Source organism: Ovis aries, chromosome 9 (assembly GCF_016772045.2).
Source record: "Ovis aries strain OAR_USU_Benz2616 breed Rambouillet chromosome 9, ARS-UI_Ramb_v3.0, whole genome shotgun sequence".
In the NCBI taxonomy this organism is placed as follows: domain Eukaryota; kingdom Metazoa; phylum Chordata; class Mammalia; order Artiodactyla; family Bovidae; genus Ovis; species Ovis aries.
In genome coordinates, this window is record NC_056062.1 from 43,163,231 (window position 1) to 43,178,815 (window position 15,585).

A 15,585-nucleotide genomic window follows, 5' to 3' on the forward strand; every position below is an offset into this window, starting at 1 on the left:
ACCTGCATACTTTTTGCAAGATATGCAATTTCAGTTTGGAACTGATTTTATTGTATTTGACCAATAAAAATATTAATAATGGACCAGGAGCAATGTTTAAGTGGGAATAAATTTTTAAAGTGGTAAATTTTTTTTTCCCAATAATCAATCTAGTAACAGATACTCGATATCTATGTACAGAAAACAGGGATCAAATTGCCAACATCTGTTGGATCATAGAAAAAGCAAGAGAGTTCAAGAAAAATATCTGCTCTATTGACTATGCCAAGCCTTTGACAATGTGGACCACAACAATCTGGGGAAAATTCTTCAAGAGATGGGAATACCAGACCACCTTGCCTGCCTCCTGAGAAATTTGTATGCAGGTCAAGAAGTAACAGTTAGAACTGGACATGAAACAACAGGCTGGTTCCAAGTTGGGAAAGGAGTAATGTCAAGGCTGTATATTGTCACCCTGTTTATTTAACTTATATGCAGAGTACATGACGTAAAATGCTGGGCTGGATGAAGCACAAGCTAGAATCAAGACTGCCAGGAGAAATGTTAATAACCTCAGATGTGCAGATGACAACACCCTTATGGTAGACAGTGAAGAAAAACTAAAGAGCATCTTGATGAAAGTTAAAGAGGAGAGTGAAAAAGTTGGCTCAATATCCAAAACACTAAGATCATGGCATCCAGTCCCATCACGTCATGGCAAATAGATGGGAAACAATGGAAACAGTGACAGACTTTATTTTGGGGGGCTCCAAAATCACTGCAGATGGTGACTGCAGCCATGAAATTAAAAGATGCTTGCTCTTTGGAAGAAAAGTTATGACCAACCTAGACAGCATATTAAGAAGCAGAGACACTTTGCTGACAAAGGTTCATCTAGTCAAAGCTATGGTATTCCCAGTAGTCACGTATGGATGTGAGAGTTGGACCATAAAGCTGAGCACCGAAGAACTGATGTTTTTGAACTGTGGTGTTGGAGAAGACTCTTGAGAATCCCTTGGACTGCAAGGAAATCAAACCACTGAATCCTAAAGGAAATCAGTCCTGAATATTCACTGGAAAGACTGACGCTGAAGCTGAAACTCCAATACTTTGGCCACCTGATGCGAGTAACTGATTCACTGGAAAAGACCCTGATGCTGGGAAAGACTGAAGGCAGGAGGAGAAGGGGACAACGAGGATGAGATGATTGGACGATATCACTGACTCGATGGACATGAGTTTAAGTAAGCTCGGGAGTTGGTGATGGACAGGGCAGCTGCAGTCCATGAGGTCACAAAGAGCTGAACATGACTGAGCAACTGAACTGAACATAGACACTAAGGAATCACTAAGAGAATGACATACCTACTATATTCATACAAAGATGTTCAAGATTTATGTATTTATAGAATAATGCTTATTATGATTTCATGTGCTTAAAAAAGATTTTCATATATATACCTATTAAATGTACTCAGATGTGTCTGTGAACAAAGTTACAATAAAAAAAAACCTTTAAGAAACTACGAACACTATTTATCTCTGGGGAACTGGGAAGGAGAGGTTTCCTTAACTACATTCAATACCCTTCTGAATTTTTAAATTTCACCACACAGAAGTATTACTTTTACAATAATGACAGTGATGAGGACGCTATGGGCATGCTGTGTGTGGCTGCTGAGTCGCTCAGTTGTGTTCGACTCTTTGCGATCCCAGTGACTGTAGCCTGCCAGGCTCCTCTGTCCATGGGATTCTCCAGGCAAGAATACAGGAGTGGGTTGCCATGCCTTCCTCCAGGGGATCTTTCCAACCCTGGGATCAAACCCAAGTCTCTTACATCTCCTGCACTGCCAAGAGGGTTCTTTACCACTAGCGCCACATGGATGATGCTGTGACTAAGCTATAAATTAAGTACCTAGTAATGATACAGAAAAATCTGTGATTCCAGCTTCCAGGAGTTTAAACTAAGTCCTAACTTACTGAAGCCATTAAATGTAGAAATCTCAAAAGCTAGTTAATGAAAAGCCTTTCAAAAGATATTCTTACACAATACTTCATTACCCTAATAGTTTCTTTTTCCCCCAAATATATTACTTCAGACAGCAAACTTTTTATTCCATTATCCTTTAAACAGGAACAATGAGCTTTGAAGTTTAACAATGAATCAAAAATTTCACCAATACGTTTTAGATTCTACATTGCAACTAACTTCTCAGAAACTACCGCTTCTTGAGTTCTGGCATCACATCAAAGAAAAATATCCACCATTATAAGGACAAGCGACAATAATACATCTCTTTTCCAACTAGCGGGGCTGGATTTTCTTCATATACTTCAGCCAAAGCAACACACTGAAACAAGTTCCAAGCAGACTGTCTTCCATTAAGCCAAAACTAATGAGATCTGAAAACTCTACGTCAATGACACTCATTAATTTTTGTGCTTTGGAAGATACAGAATTTTTTTTCATTAAAAAACATTTTGTTAACACACAATTGGTATTACTGTTATTTTTAAATGAATAGTATTTGAATTTTTCTACTTTGTAATGCAAAAGATATCAACAGATAAAATCGGTATTAAAAAAAAAGCTCTTTAGCATCTTCACCAATTTTGTTAGCATGGTCCTGAAGCCAAAAATTTTGAGACCAGTTCAGTTCACTCGCTCAGTCGTCTCCAACTCTTTACGAGTCCAGGTACTATATATAGTCCATGGAATTCTCCAGGCCAGCATGGGTAGCCTTTACCTCCTCCAGAGGATCTTCCCAACCCAGGGATTGAACCCGGGTCTCCCACACTGCAGGAGGATTCTTTACCAGCTGAGCCACAAAGGAAGCCCAAGAACATTGGAGTAGGTAGCCTATCCCTTCCCCAGTGGATCTTCCTGACCCAGGAATCGAACTGGGATCTCCTGCATTGTAGGCAAATTCTTTACCAACTGAGCTATGAGGGAAGCCCCGCCCCCCACCAAAAAAAAATTGTTAACACACAATTGGTATTACTGTTATTGTTAAATGAATGATATTTGAATTTTTCTACTTTGTACTACAAAAAAAATAAAGAGATAAAACCCATAGTTTTAAAAAAAAAACCTCTTTAGCATCTTTACCAATTTTGCTAAGAGAGAAAAGTGGTCCTGAAACAAAAATTTTGAGATCAGTCCAGTTCAGTCGCTCAGTCGTTGTCCGACTCTTCGTGACTCCCATGGACTACAGCACGCCAGGCTTCCCTGTCGAACACCAACTCCTGAAGCTTGCTCAAACTCATATCCATCGAGTCAGTGATGCCATCCAATCATCTTATCCTCTGTTGTTCCCTTCTCTTCCTGCCCTCAATCTTTCCCAGGATCAGGGTCTTTTTCCAGTGAGTCTGTTCTTCACATCAGGTGGCCAAAGAAATGGAGTTTCAGCTTAAGCATCAGTCCTTCCAATGCATATTCAGGACTGACTTCCTTTAGGATGGACTCGTTGGATCTCCTTGCAGTCCAAGGGACTCTCAAGAGTCTTCTCCAACACCACAGATCAAAAGCATCAATGCTTGGGTGCTCAGCTTTCTTTATAGTCCAACTCTTACACCCATACATGACTACTGGGAAAACCATAGCTTTGACCAGATGGACCTTTGTCAGCAAAGTTGAGGTGGTAAGGACCAAAAAGCAAACAGCTTGGAACAATTTGTGTACAGCTGGAATCAAGATTGCTGGGAGAAATATCAATAACCTCAGATATGCATATGACACCACCCTTATGGCAGAAAGTGAAGAGGAACTAAAAGCCTCTTGATGAAAGTGAAAGAAGAGAGTGAAAAAGTTGGCTTAAAGCTCAACATTCAGAAAACTGAATCTGACATCTGGTCCCATCACTTCATGGCAAATAGATGGGGAAACAGTGTCAGACTTTATTTTTGGGGGCTCCAAAATCACTGCAGTTGGTGATTGCAGCCGTGAAATTAAAAGATGCTTGCTCCTTGGAAGGGAAGCTATGACCGACCTAGACAGCATATTAAAAAGTAGAGACATTATTTTGTCAACAAAGGTCCATCTAGTCAAAGCCATAGTTTCTCCAGTAGTCATGTATGGATGTTAAGAGTTGGACTATAAAGAAAGCTGAGCACCCAAGAACTGATGCTTTTGAACTGTGGTGTTGGAGAAGACTCTTGAGAGTCCCTTGGACTGCAAGGAGATCCAACGAGTCCATCCTAAAGGAAGTCAGTCCTGAATATGCATTGGAAGGACTGATGCTAAAGCTGAAACTCCAATACTTTCGCCACATGATGTGAAGAACTGACTCATTTGAAAAGACCCTGATCCTGGGAAAGATTGAAGGCGGGAGGAGAAGGGGAACAGCAGAGGGAGGAGATGGTTTGATGGCATCACCGACTCAATGGACATGAGTTTGAGTAAACTCCGGGAGCTGGTAATGGACAGGGAGGCCTGCTGTGCTGCAGTCCATGGGGTCGCAGAGTCAGACATGACTGAGCAACTGAACTGAGCATGAATGAATTATAACGTGGTGGAGCTGGGGTTGGGGGATGAAATGTTACAGACACTAAGCTTGTTTTTAGATCTAATCTAATGCCTTCTTTAAAAGTTAAGAAATGGGGAAAATGTATTTAAAGTTTTTATATTAACCTTCATATTTAGATTTCCAGTGTCTTCATCTTATCCTGTGGATCTGATTTACCATCTGGTGTCACTTCCTGACAACCTTAAGAACTTCTCATATTTCTTTTAAGGCCAGTCTGCTTGCTACAAATTTCTCTCAGTCTTTGCATAGGAACATATTTATTTCACCCTCATTTCTGAATGATAGCTTTGCTAAATGTAGAATTGTTCACAGGCAGATTTTCTTCTTCCAGACCTTCAGGCATGTCACCCCACTGCCTCCAGAGTTTGAGGAGAAGGCAGCCAGTGATGGTAACTGAATTCTTTTTGTCTTCCTGCTCTCACGGTTTCCTTGTTGTCTTTCAACAGGTTGTCTATGTTGCATCTAGGCACAGGTCTCTCTGTATTTATCCCAAGATTCACTGAGCTCCTGGATGTGTAAAGCTCATCAAATTTGGGAAGTTTCCCAAAATGCTGTTTTCTGCACCTTTCTCTCTCCTTCTGAGATTACCATTACACATATGTTTTATGCTTGAGTCTAAGGTCTGTACATTTTTCTCTTTTTCAGACTGAATCCTATCTGCTAGTCTGTCTTCAAATTCATTGACTCTTTTTACTAGCATCCCAAAACTGCTGCTGAGCCCCTCTGGTGAATTTTTCATTTCGGATATTGTAGTCTTCAAGTCTAGAATTTCCATTTCAACGTTTCACTTTGGAATACATCTACATTTATTCGCAAAGAAGTTGCAAAGACAGTACAGAGAGTTCCTGTATATGCTTCACCTAGCTTCTCCTAAAGTTACTATCTTACATAATCACGATACTTATCAAAAGAAAGTAACATGGATTCAAAACTGTAGACTTTACTCAGATTTCATCAGTTTTCCCTCAACTGTCTTTTTTCTTACAGGATCTAATGCAGAACACCATACTGCATTTAGCCATTACGTCTCCTTAGTCTCCTCCAATCTGTAATAACTTTTGTTTCTCATGACCTTGACAGTTTTCAAGAGTACCAGTCGGGTGCTCATGTACCATGATCCCAAGTTTCAGTCTGTTTTCTCATGATTGGACTTAGGTTATAGGTCTTGACATCATATCAAGGAGAGGCTTCTTTTGGGTTTTTCTGTTTGTTTGTTTTTAAAATAATTTTTACACTCCATTTGTTGGAGAATCTCTATTTGTTGATTTACTATTGTCATATTTTTCTTTAATTATTTAAATACAGTTTCCTTTGGTTCTTTTAACATAGTTACAATAGTTGAAGTCTGCTAAATCTAACATTTGGGAACATTCAGACACAATTTTGGGGGCTGCTATTTTTTTTCCCACTTATGCACTAGTTACACCTTCTGTTTTCTCCCATGGCTTGTAATTTTGTTATTGCTAAGCCTTGGGATTTTATATAATGTAGCAACTCTGGACTCTGATTCTTTTCACCTTACAGGTATTGTTACTGTTTTTTACTTTTCTGTCTGGTATCATGCCTGGGCTAAATATGTGAACTCGGCCTCCTCCAGGTATGGCATCACTGATGTCTCTGCTCAGTCTTGTTTTAAATAGATCTTTTTATTTTCAAGCCTGACTTCCCAGGGCTTGCAGCTTTGTGTAACTTCGTGGTCAGCCTGTGACAGGACAGAGGTTATGCTCAACTCAAGCCAGTGAGGTTCCCTCCTCTGCTGACAGGTACATGCATGGGTAGGGGAGCGTATGTGATGTTCAGTCTGTGTTCCAGTTTGCCCCAGGTTTCCTTTCCTCAGGACCCTTTCACATCTCCCAGGTGCATGCATGTAACTTCAGGATCTTCTCAGGTCTTTCCCAGGTTTATGCTCCGCCTTATCTAGCAACATGTTTACCCCAAATGGCACTGCAGTTCCAGGTTCTTTGAGCTCACCACTGGCCCTCCCCTACACCTCTGAAAATCCACATCCACAGAAGACGTCACTGCACATCACCCATCACTCCAAAGAGCTGACCCTCTTCAAGCTGAAGTCTGTATGCCCTGCTTCCTGCTGGCAGAACCTTGCTTGTTCAAGCAAGCCAGGACACAGTGGGGTGAAATGGGAAGAGCTCCAATCAAGAATGCCACAGATTTTCATTTTTCTCACTCCAAGTTTAACGGCATTACACCTTCCAAAGTTTCATGCAATTGGCCTTTGGTCAGTCTCCAGAGTACTGAAATGGTTGCTTTAGAAAAGCAATGTGGAAATAAAAATTGTATTCAAGTGTTTACACTCTTTGAACCAGTAATCCCAGTTCTAGAAAAACCAACCTAAGGAAACCCCAAATGTGGAGAAAGCTGTGTATAGCACATTCTTTTATTTCTGCACAGAAAAACACGGGATAAAAATGTCTAAAATGTTAATAGCAGTTATCTCTGGATGGTAGACTATGGACAATGCTTATTTTCTTTATAACAAGTGTGTATTAACCTTGGTCCAAAAAAAATTCAAGTGACTTTTTGGAATTTCTCTTACCAAGTATCACCCAACTCTCTCTTATAATGTGTTTGCTATTCCCAGTCCAAATGGACAGGGCTCCTATTTTAATTCTGGGTTTTTCCTTCCCACTCACCGAAAAAAACTCAGAAGCACAATCAGAAAGGCACTCTCAGAAAGAGATCTAAATCCAAATCCTAGAAACACTGTTTACAGCTTTCCTGCTCTGGGTAATTTTTCTAAATCTCAACGCATCCTTTAAAAAGATTATGTAATCTCAGAGATTAAGATAGCTCCAATACCACAGAGGGCAGCTCAGAAAGGGTATAAAAATGAAGTGTGAACTTTGGGGGGCGGGGGAGGGAAAAGTCTCGGACTATAAAACGAAATTGTCAATATAAGAATATGGTTTGGGATTCATCCCAGAGAGGGTTGTGGTGACGCACGATGTGACATGACGAGCATGACTCTGACAGAGGAAGTTTGTCTCCCTTCTTCTGTAGTGAACACTTCCTATGTGTTGTATAGGAAGGACACAGCAGGGAATAGTGTGAACAAGGTTCATGCTTCCTGACCACACCTTCTGTGGTGGCAGGGATGGAGAGTAAGGGCAGGGTGGAAGCCAGACAGAAATAGACAAATCCAATTAGTGGGTCTGTGCCATAAATAAAACAAGGTAATAAGACAGATGGGGGAGGGGTGCTTTTAAAATAGGGTGGTCAGGGAAGGCTCCTCTGCAAAGGGTGAGCTGAGACTTGAAGGATGAAGAGGCACAGAAGACCTTGGGTCTGGGGGCAGAGCAGGTGCAAGGTCAAAGATGGGAAGAAACCTGACAATGTTCACAGACAGCAAGAAGACCACTGCATAAGCAAACAAGACAGGTTAGGAGGGATTAGATCCCATGGGGCTGTATGATGAAAAGGAGTTTGGATTTTATTTTCATTGTGACAAGAACCATGAAAAAGGGATTTTTCAGCAGAGTAGCATGATCTGGTTGCATTTTTAAATTACTTCGAGATGTCCCCTAGTGGTTGGGATTCGATGCTTTCACTGTGGAGACCTGGGTTTAATCCCTGGTCAGGGAACAGAGATCCTGCAAGCTGTGTGGAGCAGCCAAATAAAAATTTTTGACAGATCTGGCCAGAGAGAATTCTAGCAACAGGATACTACGTACCTTGAACTAGTAGGAGTGACAGCACTCGCAGTGGCAGAATCGAGCAGAATTCCCACACAGGTGGAGTCTCAGCTCTTTCTTTCTAAGCAAGCATAAAGGTCTCTTGTCAAACCTTCCTTGGTTCTCCCAGCTTCACTGTGCCACCACTGAACTTCACACACAATCTTAATCAAGTACTGCAATCATGTCCTTACACAGCTGTCTTTCCTGATGGACGAACTCTAAGAATGGAGGCAGGAAGCATGTCTTATTTATCTTTGATAAACCAAGCCAAGTGCCTGGCAGAGTAAAAGTGCTCCATAAACTCCTGACAATTGCAAGAAGGAACAAACACATTTTAAAACATTCAAAGCTGTGTGTATTAGTTTCCTAGGGCTGCTGTAACAAAGGACCACCAACATGGTGGCTTACAACAACAGATATTTACTCTCAGTCTGCAGGCTAGCAATCCTAAATCAAGGTGTGGGCAGGGCTGTGCTCCTCTGAATAAACGAAGGCTTGAGGGAGGAATCCTCCCAGCACTGTAGTGGCTTCCCATGTGGCCTGGCCAGCACTGGAGTTCCTGGCCCATAGCTGCCATGAGTCCAGTCTCTGCTCACTCTTCATGGCTTGCTTTCTTGTGTGTCAGAGGCTCTCTGGGTCCTTGCCTCTTCTTAGACTCTAGTCTGCCTGAACCTGTATGACCTCATCTTGACTGCATTTACAAAGATCCTCATTCCAAATAAGGTCACGTTCTAAGTTTTCACATAGACATGAATTTCTGGTGGACTCTATTCAACCCGTCACACTTTTCAACACTGCAATGGATTGCCTTAAAGAGCAATAGTCTTCTCATTCCAAATGTGTTCAAGCAAAAATGGAGTAGCCAAACTCAGGGTGTTCAGCTGAAGAGATTTCACATTGCCCAGCATGTCCTTAACCCCCTTGGTTCCAGTTTCTCAGCTAGATGCTGGGGGGCTGACTCACCCAGACTCCTCTCACTTTGATGTTCTATGACTCCAGGTCATAAATATTATAGCAGAAAGCTTACCTTCTCAGCTCTGAAACAGGCAACATGTTTTTTGTAGACTATCTGCCTCCAAACTCACTTCATTTTTCCATTAATAATGTAGCGCATTCCTCCATACATCAAACCAGCACTATAATTCCATTTTAATAAACCATGTTGAATACCTACTATATGCCAGTAACTTGTTTCTGACTAACCTATCGATATAATAAATTATTAGCCTGTGTATTCCTATGGAGAACAGTAAAATACGGCAACAAGGTAATGTGGTGAAATACAGTAAACGGTGGCTAACACACTGGGTCATGCACACACATCCCGAGGAGCACCTAGGCATGGAGAGTTTCAAGGGAATCGATTTCTAGGTTCTCAGCTTCCAAATGTACAACGTTCTAGAACCATTCTGCCACTTTTCATTTACCTCCTCTCCCATTTCGTCTCTCCTCTTCCATTTCATCTCTCCTCTTCTACCAGAGGTAACTTAACACTTCCTAAAACTTCCCGTGTGGCTGGGGCCTGACGACAGCTGAGGACCCCAAAGGAGAGTTTAAAGCATTCATGTTGAAAAAGTTAATCACTTTTGGACTGTGTATCAATTTTTTTTTCAAGTCTTGGGGTCACCAGCTCCTACTATCATGAAAATGGAAAGAGGATCAAGTCCATTTGCTAAGCCCATAAACAAGACTTCTCAATATTTCCACTATTAAAGTAAGAAAGAAGAAAATGGAGAACCTCATCTTTTCTAATAATATTTATAAATAGATAAAATCTATTAATAAAATGATTAAAATAAAATGCATTTCCCATATATTTTTACTATTTAATACTTATAAATTTCATAAGTAACATGTTATTTTGAATGTCTACTAGCTATCATTGTATCAACAACTCAAGCCGAAATAAATGTGACATAGCCTTACACACACAGAAAATTTCAAATGTTTTAAATTATAATCGTTTTTGCATAGAACTCAGAAAAAATGGTGACACTACTAAAATATTTTCTATTTCCATCTGTTAAATTAATGAATGGATTTGCTTTTGCTATAGAAAAGTATATGGAGACTGATAATTATTCTTTCATATTTGAAAGCATTTTAAGAATAAGCAGAAACAACCAAATAGAAATGAGGTTAAAGAGAAAAATAAGGAATATAAAAATTCTGACTTGAAATTAAGAGCTTGCTCATACCGCGGTTTAAGTAATACACCAAAATTTACATCATTTACAAATACTGACACTTAGAAGAAAAGTTCTAGATGAGTAAAAAGGGTGCCAGTCTTTTGTATTTTTCAAGTTTTTCAAAGGGATGTGAGCAAAAAAATGTTGAAAACCCTTGTGGTAAAAGTCAAAATATGCTGTTAGTCTTAACCTTCATCCTAAGATACTGCCTATTGGACATCCTCACCTGGATGGCTCCCCAAACACTTGAACTCGACGTATTTAATGTGAACATAAAATGCACTCTACCACCCTTGCCCAGGCCTCCACACACACACACACAAGAGGAAAATAAGAAAAACAAAATCTGCCTCTTTTGTATTTTTGTTACTAGCCTCATGATCTAACTACTTGGTCTCCCAAATTTAAAAGGTGCAAAGTTTTTGTTTTTATCTCTCAAATCAAATCAGTTCCTAGGATCTAACTCCTCCTCACTTTCTACTCCCTCCACCACTGCTGCTGCTGCTGCTAAGTCATGTCCGACTCTGTGCGACCGCATAGAGAGCAGCCCACCAGGCTCCGCCGTCCCTGGGATTCTCCAGGCAGGAACACTGGAGTGGGTTGCCATTTCCTTCTCTCAAAATCTCTTCACAGGGTGTCATCAAATAGCTCTTCTTTAAAACAATAACTATACTTAAATGTACTTCCCAACACCTTCCGTGAAGAGTGAAACCACTTTATCATTACTAGAGAGCTATACACCTGTCAATCACACAACTGAGTTACCAAAGAATCACAGAATCATGAAGTCGGCGGGAACCAGAAGAGTCAAACCCCAAACAAGAACTTCATCCAAGTATCTTTTGGGAATTTATAATCTCAGGAGGCAGTGTTCATGAAGTGTTCTTCTCTGGACATCTCGATCATAGATCCAGCCCAAATACAACTTATTTAACTTCTTCTAGGATTACTGTAGTTAAAAAGGAGATATTTATGATGCAGGGACTTCAAACCTGTGCTCTGTGATGACCTAGATGGGGTGGGACCGGGTAGGAGGTGGAAGGGAGGTTCAAGAGGGAGGGGACATAAACACACCCATGGCTGTGGCTCAGAGGTTAAAGCATCTGCCTCCAATGCAGGAGACCTGGGTTTGATCCATGGGTCAGGAAGATCCCCTCGAGAAGGAAATGGCAACCCACTGCAGTATTCTTGCCTGGAAAATCCCATGGATGGAGGAGCCTGGTGGGCTACAGTCCACGGGGTCGCAAAGAGTCGGACACGACTGAGTGAAAAATTAAAATTAAATGGCTGATACATGTTGATGTATGGCAGAAACCAACACAATATTGTAAAGCAACTATCCTTCAATTAAAAATAAATTTTAAAAAAGGAGATGCATGCTAAAAGAACATGTAAAATTACATAAACTTCTAAACAAAAAGTTAAGTTACTTATAATTTCACCATCCAAAGATAGCTTCAATTAGCATTTTTGGATATATACTGGCTCCACACCCCCCGCCCCCAGGCCTCTTTTGCAAGCATGCAATGTGTGTGAATGTTTATGTTTTGTGATTTATTTTTAAACATAAAAATTTTTTTAAATGCTGAGGTTTTGTTTGCTAGCTTAATGTTGCTATAAGCAATTTTTCATGCAATTAAATAATCTTCAAATTCTTCCAAGTATTTAAGTAGGTACATAATACAGAAATAACAGGAAACACTAAAATTTATGTAGCCACTTGTAAACTATACTGTATATACTTTAAATTCAATGCACTTTAGTAGTCACACAATGTAAAAAACATCGTATACTCAGAAGAAGAAATACTATAACAAATTCTAAATTAGGTTTTTAATTTTTCAGTGATAAATACATGATGAATACCCCTGAAGATCATTAATCTTTATCTAAATTTCTAGTTATTTGCTCAGTACAGATTCCCAAGAGGAAATTATCAGGCAAAAGTATTAATTTTACTCAATTGTCAAATTACTTTTCAGAAAACTTAAAATGATTTAGACTCCTACTAGCAGCTTGCATGAGTACAATCTTCAAGCTATACACCTACTTTTTAAAAAGTTGTCAATATGAAAACAAAAATCAGTATCATTCTTTTAACAAGCATTTCTTTTATTACTGCTGCTGCTGCTGCTAAGTTGCTTCAGTCGTGTCTGATTCTGTGCAACCCCATAGACGGCAGCCCACTAGGCTCCCCTGTCCCTGGGATTCTCCAGGCAAGAATACTGGAGTGGGTTGCCATTTCCTTCTCCAATGCATGAAAGTGAAAAGTGAAAGTGAGGTCACTCAGTCATCTCCGACTCTTCTCGATCCCATGGACTGCAGCCTTCCAGGCTCCTCCATCCATGGGTTTTCCAGGCAAGAGTACTGGAGTGGGGTGCCATCGCCTTCTCTGTCTTCTATTACTAGTATGGTTAAATATAAGAGCTCCCTTTCTATTTCTATTGTTTCTATCTATTGGTCCTTATCTACCCTCTGAGGTAACATGCATGGGCTTTAAGGGTCAGAATGACCCAGAGGTGAATTTACTTTCAATACCTGGCTGTGTTGCCTTGGACAAGAGACAACTTTAAGCTTGGGTCTCCTCCTGTATATTAGCAACTGACCTCACAAAGTAAGAAAAAGGCATTGCAATTGAGAACATGCAACCAAAGCAAAATCGATATTGATCCTTTTCTTCTCATTCACATGGCAATCATTCAAATACTAGAAGACAGCAATGCTCCATCACATCTCAACAGCCACTACCCATCTCCATTCCCACCCCTTCCTGAGTCTTTTCTCCTCCAGACTAAATGTCTTCCATTTCCTCCGTCACGTATCAAACAATACAGCTTCAAATCACCTCACCACCCTAGTCACTGTCTTCATTGTATGACTTGGCTAAATCTTGTCCCCCTAGCACATGGCGTCTAGGACAAAATATTTCAGATATGAGTTGAGAAGACCATAGTGAAGGTTATCATTTCAAATAATTGTCTCAAATCATCAAATGTTTTCTTTATCCAGATCTGTGAGTCAACAAAATCTATAACCCATAAACCTAGAAGTCTAACTATATTCCACTCGCCTTTACCAATGAGGCAGACCAGTTTGAAAGTAAGACTCTGGAACATAAAAGGCTCTTCTCCAACATCTCGCCTGATGCTTCAGGCAAGGCAAGTCCAAGTACTAAACTCAGTTTATGTACTCCTTGGTAAAAATGGGATTTAACGTCTCTAAGCTCAGTTTTTACTCACTCCTCAGTAAAAATGGGAGTACTGCCAATTATCTCATAAAGTAATATTTTATTAAGATTAAAAACATCAATTATAGTATCTGGCACATAGGAGGTACTCAATAAGTGAAAACAAATAATTAATATTAAAGAGAGATTACTGCCTCTTTATTAAGTGTTGTTTGCTGAGTACTTTACATGGTCTTGAGCCAGTTTGGTCTACTCAAAACTCCGAGAAATAGAGTAGATTTGGCCAAAATTTAGTCATCTGGTTAACAATTTTTCTTTCCCGAACTATGCCCTCCCTGCCTTTGTCCTTGCCTTCTCCCTCTAGTCATCTTCTGAAAACAAAGCATCAATCCCTACCAGCAGGTGGAGGCATGGAGCAAGAATCCTAAACTCCCATTCAAAACCAGAAGCAGGAGAGATTCACATCCATCCCAAGACCAGTGGCACCAGTCCCTTCAGAAGGCTTCCTGCCTGCATGCTTAGAAGGCTCATCTACAAACATAATTTTTATTCCTTTCCCCATATCCTGGTCACATGAACATTTATACCCGAATGCAACCATATAAAAGTATCATTGATTTATGAATAATCTTTTGAAAGGTGTATTTGTCAACGACGTAAAAATTTACCTTAATTTCAGGCAAGAACAGACCATTTACATGTGGAAGAGAATAAACATTCAATTTCCTCTCAATTCAAATGATAAAATACGAACAATGTGTAGCCATAATAAAATAGGTTTTGAGGTTTTTTTTTTTAATTAGAAGAATAAAAATTAATTGTTGAAGTTTTCTGGAGTGCTCAAAGGGAATGTAAGAAGGTCCAGAAAACTTTGACTAAAGATACTGAGTGAAAAAAAGATAATGAGTCAAGAGATTTCTAAAAAAATTAGAAAGATTTTACAGAAACACAGCAAATGTGATACATAGTCTATAGCACAGACAAAAAAAAAATTAAATTCATTAAGAGTACCTGCATGCAGTAAGGGTTCTTTTTTTTTTTTTTTTAGGGTTCTTTATCATCTAAAATTTCCTAGGGTCTCTGTAACTATTAATGATCCTAGACAAAAATTAAGTCAAGCTAAACTTTGTCTATTTCCCTTTCTTCAGGTCTTCTCTTCCGAGCTTGTCTCTGTATCCATCCTCAGAAAAGAATTCAATTCTCTAAAACTGCTCTAACCCTTTTTGAAAAGAATGAAGGGAAGGAGGGAGGGAGGAGGGAAGGAAGTGTTAGCAGAAGTCTTATCAAACTGCTTCAAAAAGAATGGATGGCACACGCCCCTCCCTGTTTCCACCTAAAGTGAGCCCCCTAGTCTTCCTAACTCCCTCATCTTCCTAACTCCTGAAAAGGGCGTAATATTTTACCTCTAGCAGGGCTTCCGTGTTCAAAAAGGAACTTTTGAGCATCCAGTATATACAACTGACAGAACTCTAGGCAATGCAACAAAGCCACAAAATCTGGACAAAGGTCTAAAACCTCTCAACCTCTCACATCCCACAGACAACACATGCTCCTAATAACAACGTATAAACCAGCCATTTCAACATCCTAATCCTCAATCAAAACTACAGTCCAAATACACTATAAATTTACATTATGTGTGAGCAGATATTTGTAGTATATATATATATATACACACACACGTTTTTTTTGAAGTAAAAGTCCAAACATGGGAGCACTGAATTTAAATCAAATTATGAACCCTTTCTGCAAACAGAACAATGAAACCAAGGTTCCTACCAAAGGAGTGCCTAGTGGGCAGGAAGAAAGTCTCAGAAACAGAGTCACTCCCTGGTTCACCACTAACTATACGACCCTCCTCTCCCCCTCCACCATCCTCCCCAATGGCTTCTGAACTCAGGCTTGTGAAGAGCCTTGCAGCTATGCTAACATTTGACACACTGCACCTTTACCATCTATTAGGTAGAAAACAGCAGCCATAAATAAGCACAGGATATGCAAAGGAGGGACTT

The 15,585-nt window shown here is 39.9% G+C and overlaps 1 protein-coding gene across 5 annotated transcripts in view; it reads right to left on the minus strand.

The window, feature by feature from the left end:
- Positions 1 to 15,585, minus strand: part of PDE7A (phosphodiesterase 7A) — a 107,214-nt gene that overhangs the window by 85,515 nt on the left and 6,114 nt on the right. The gene's annotated exons all lie outside the window — the stretch shown is intronic.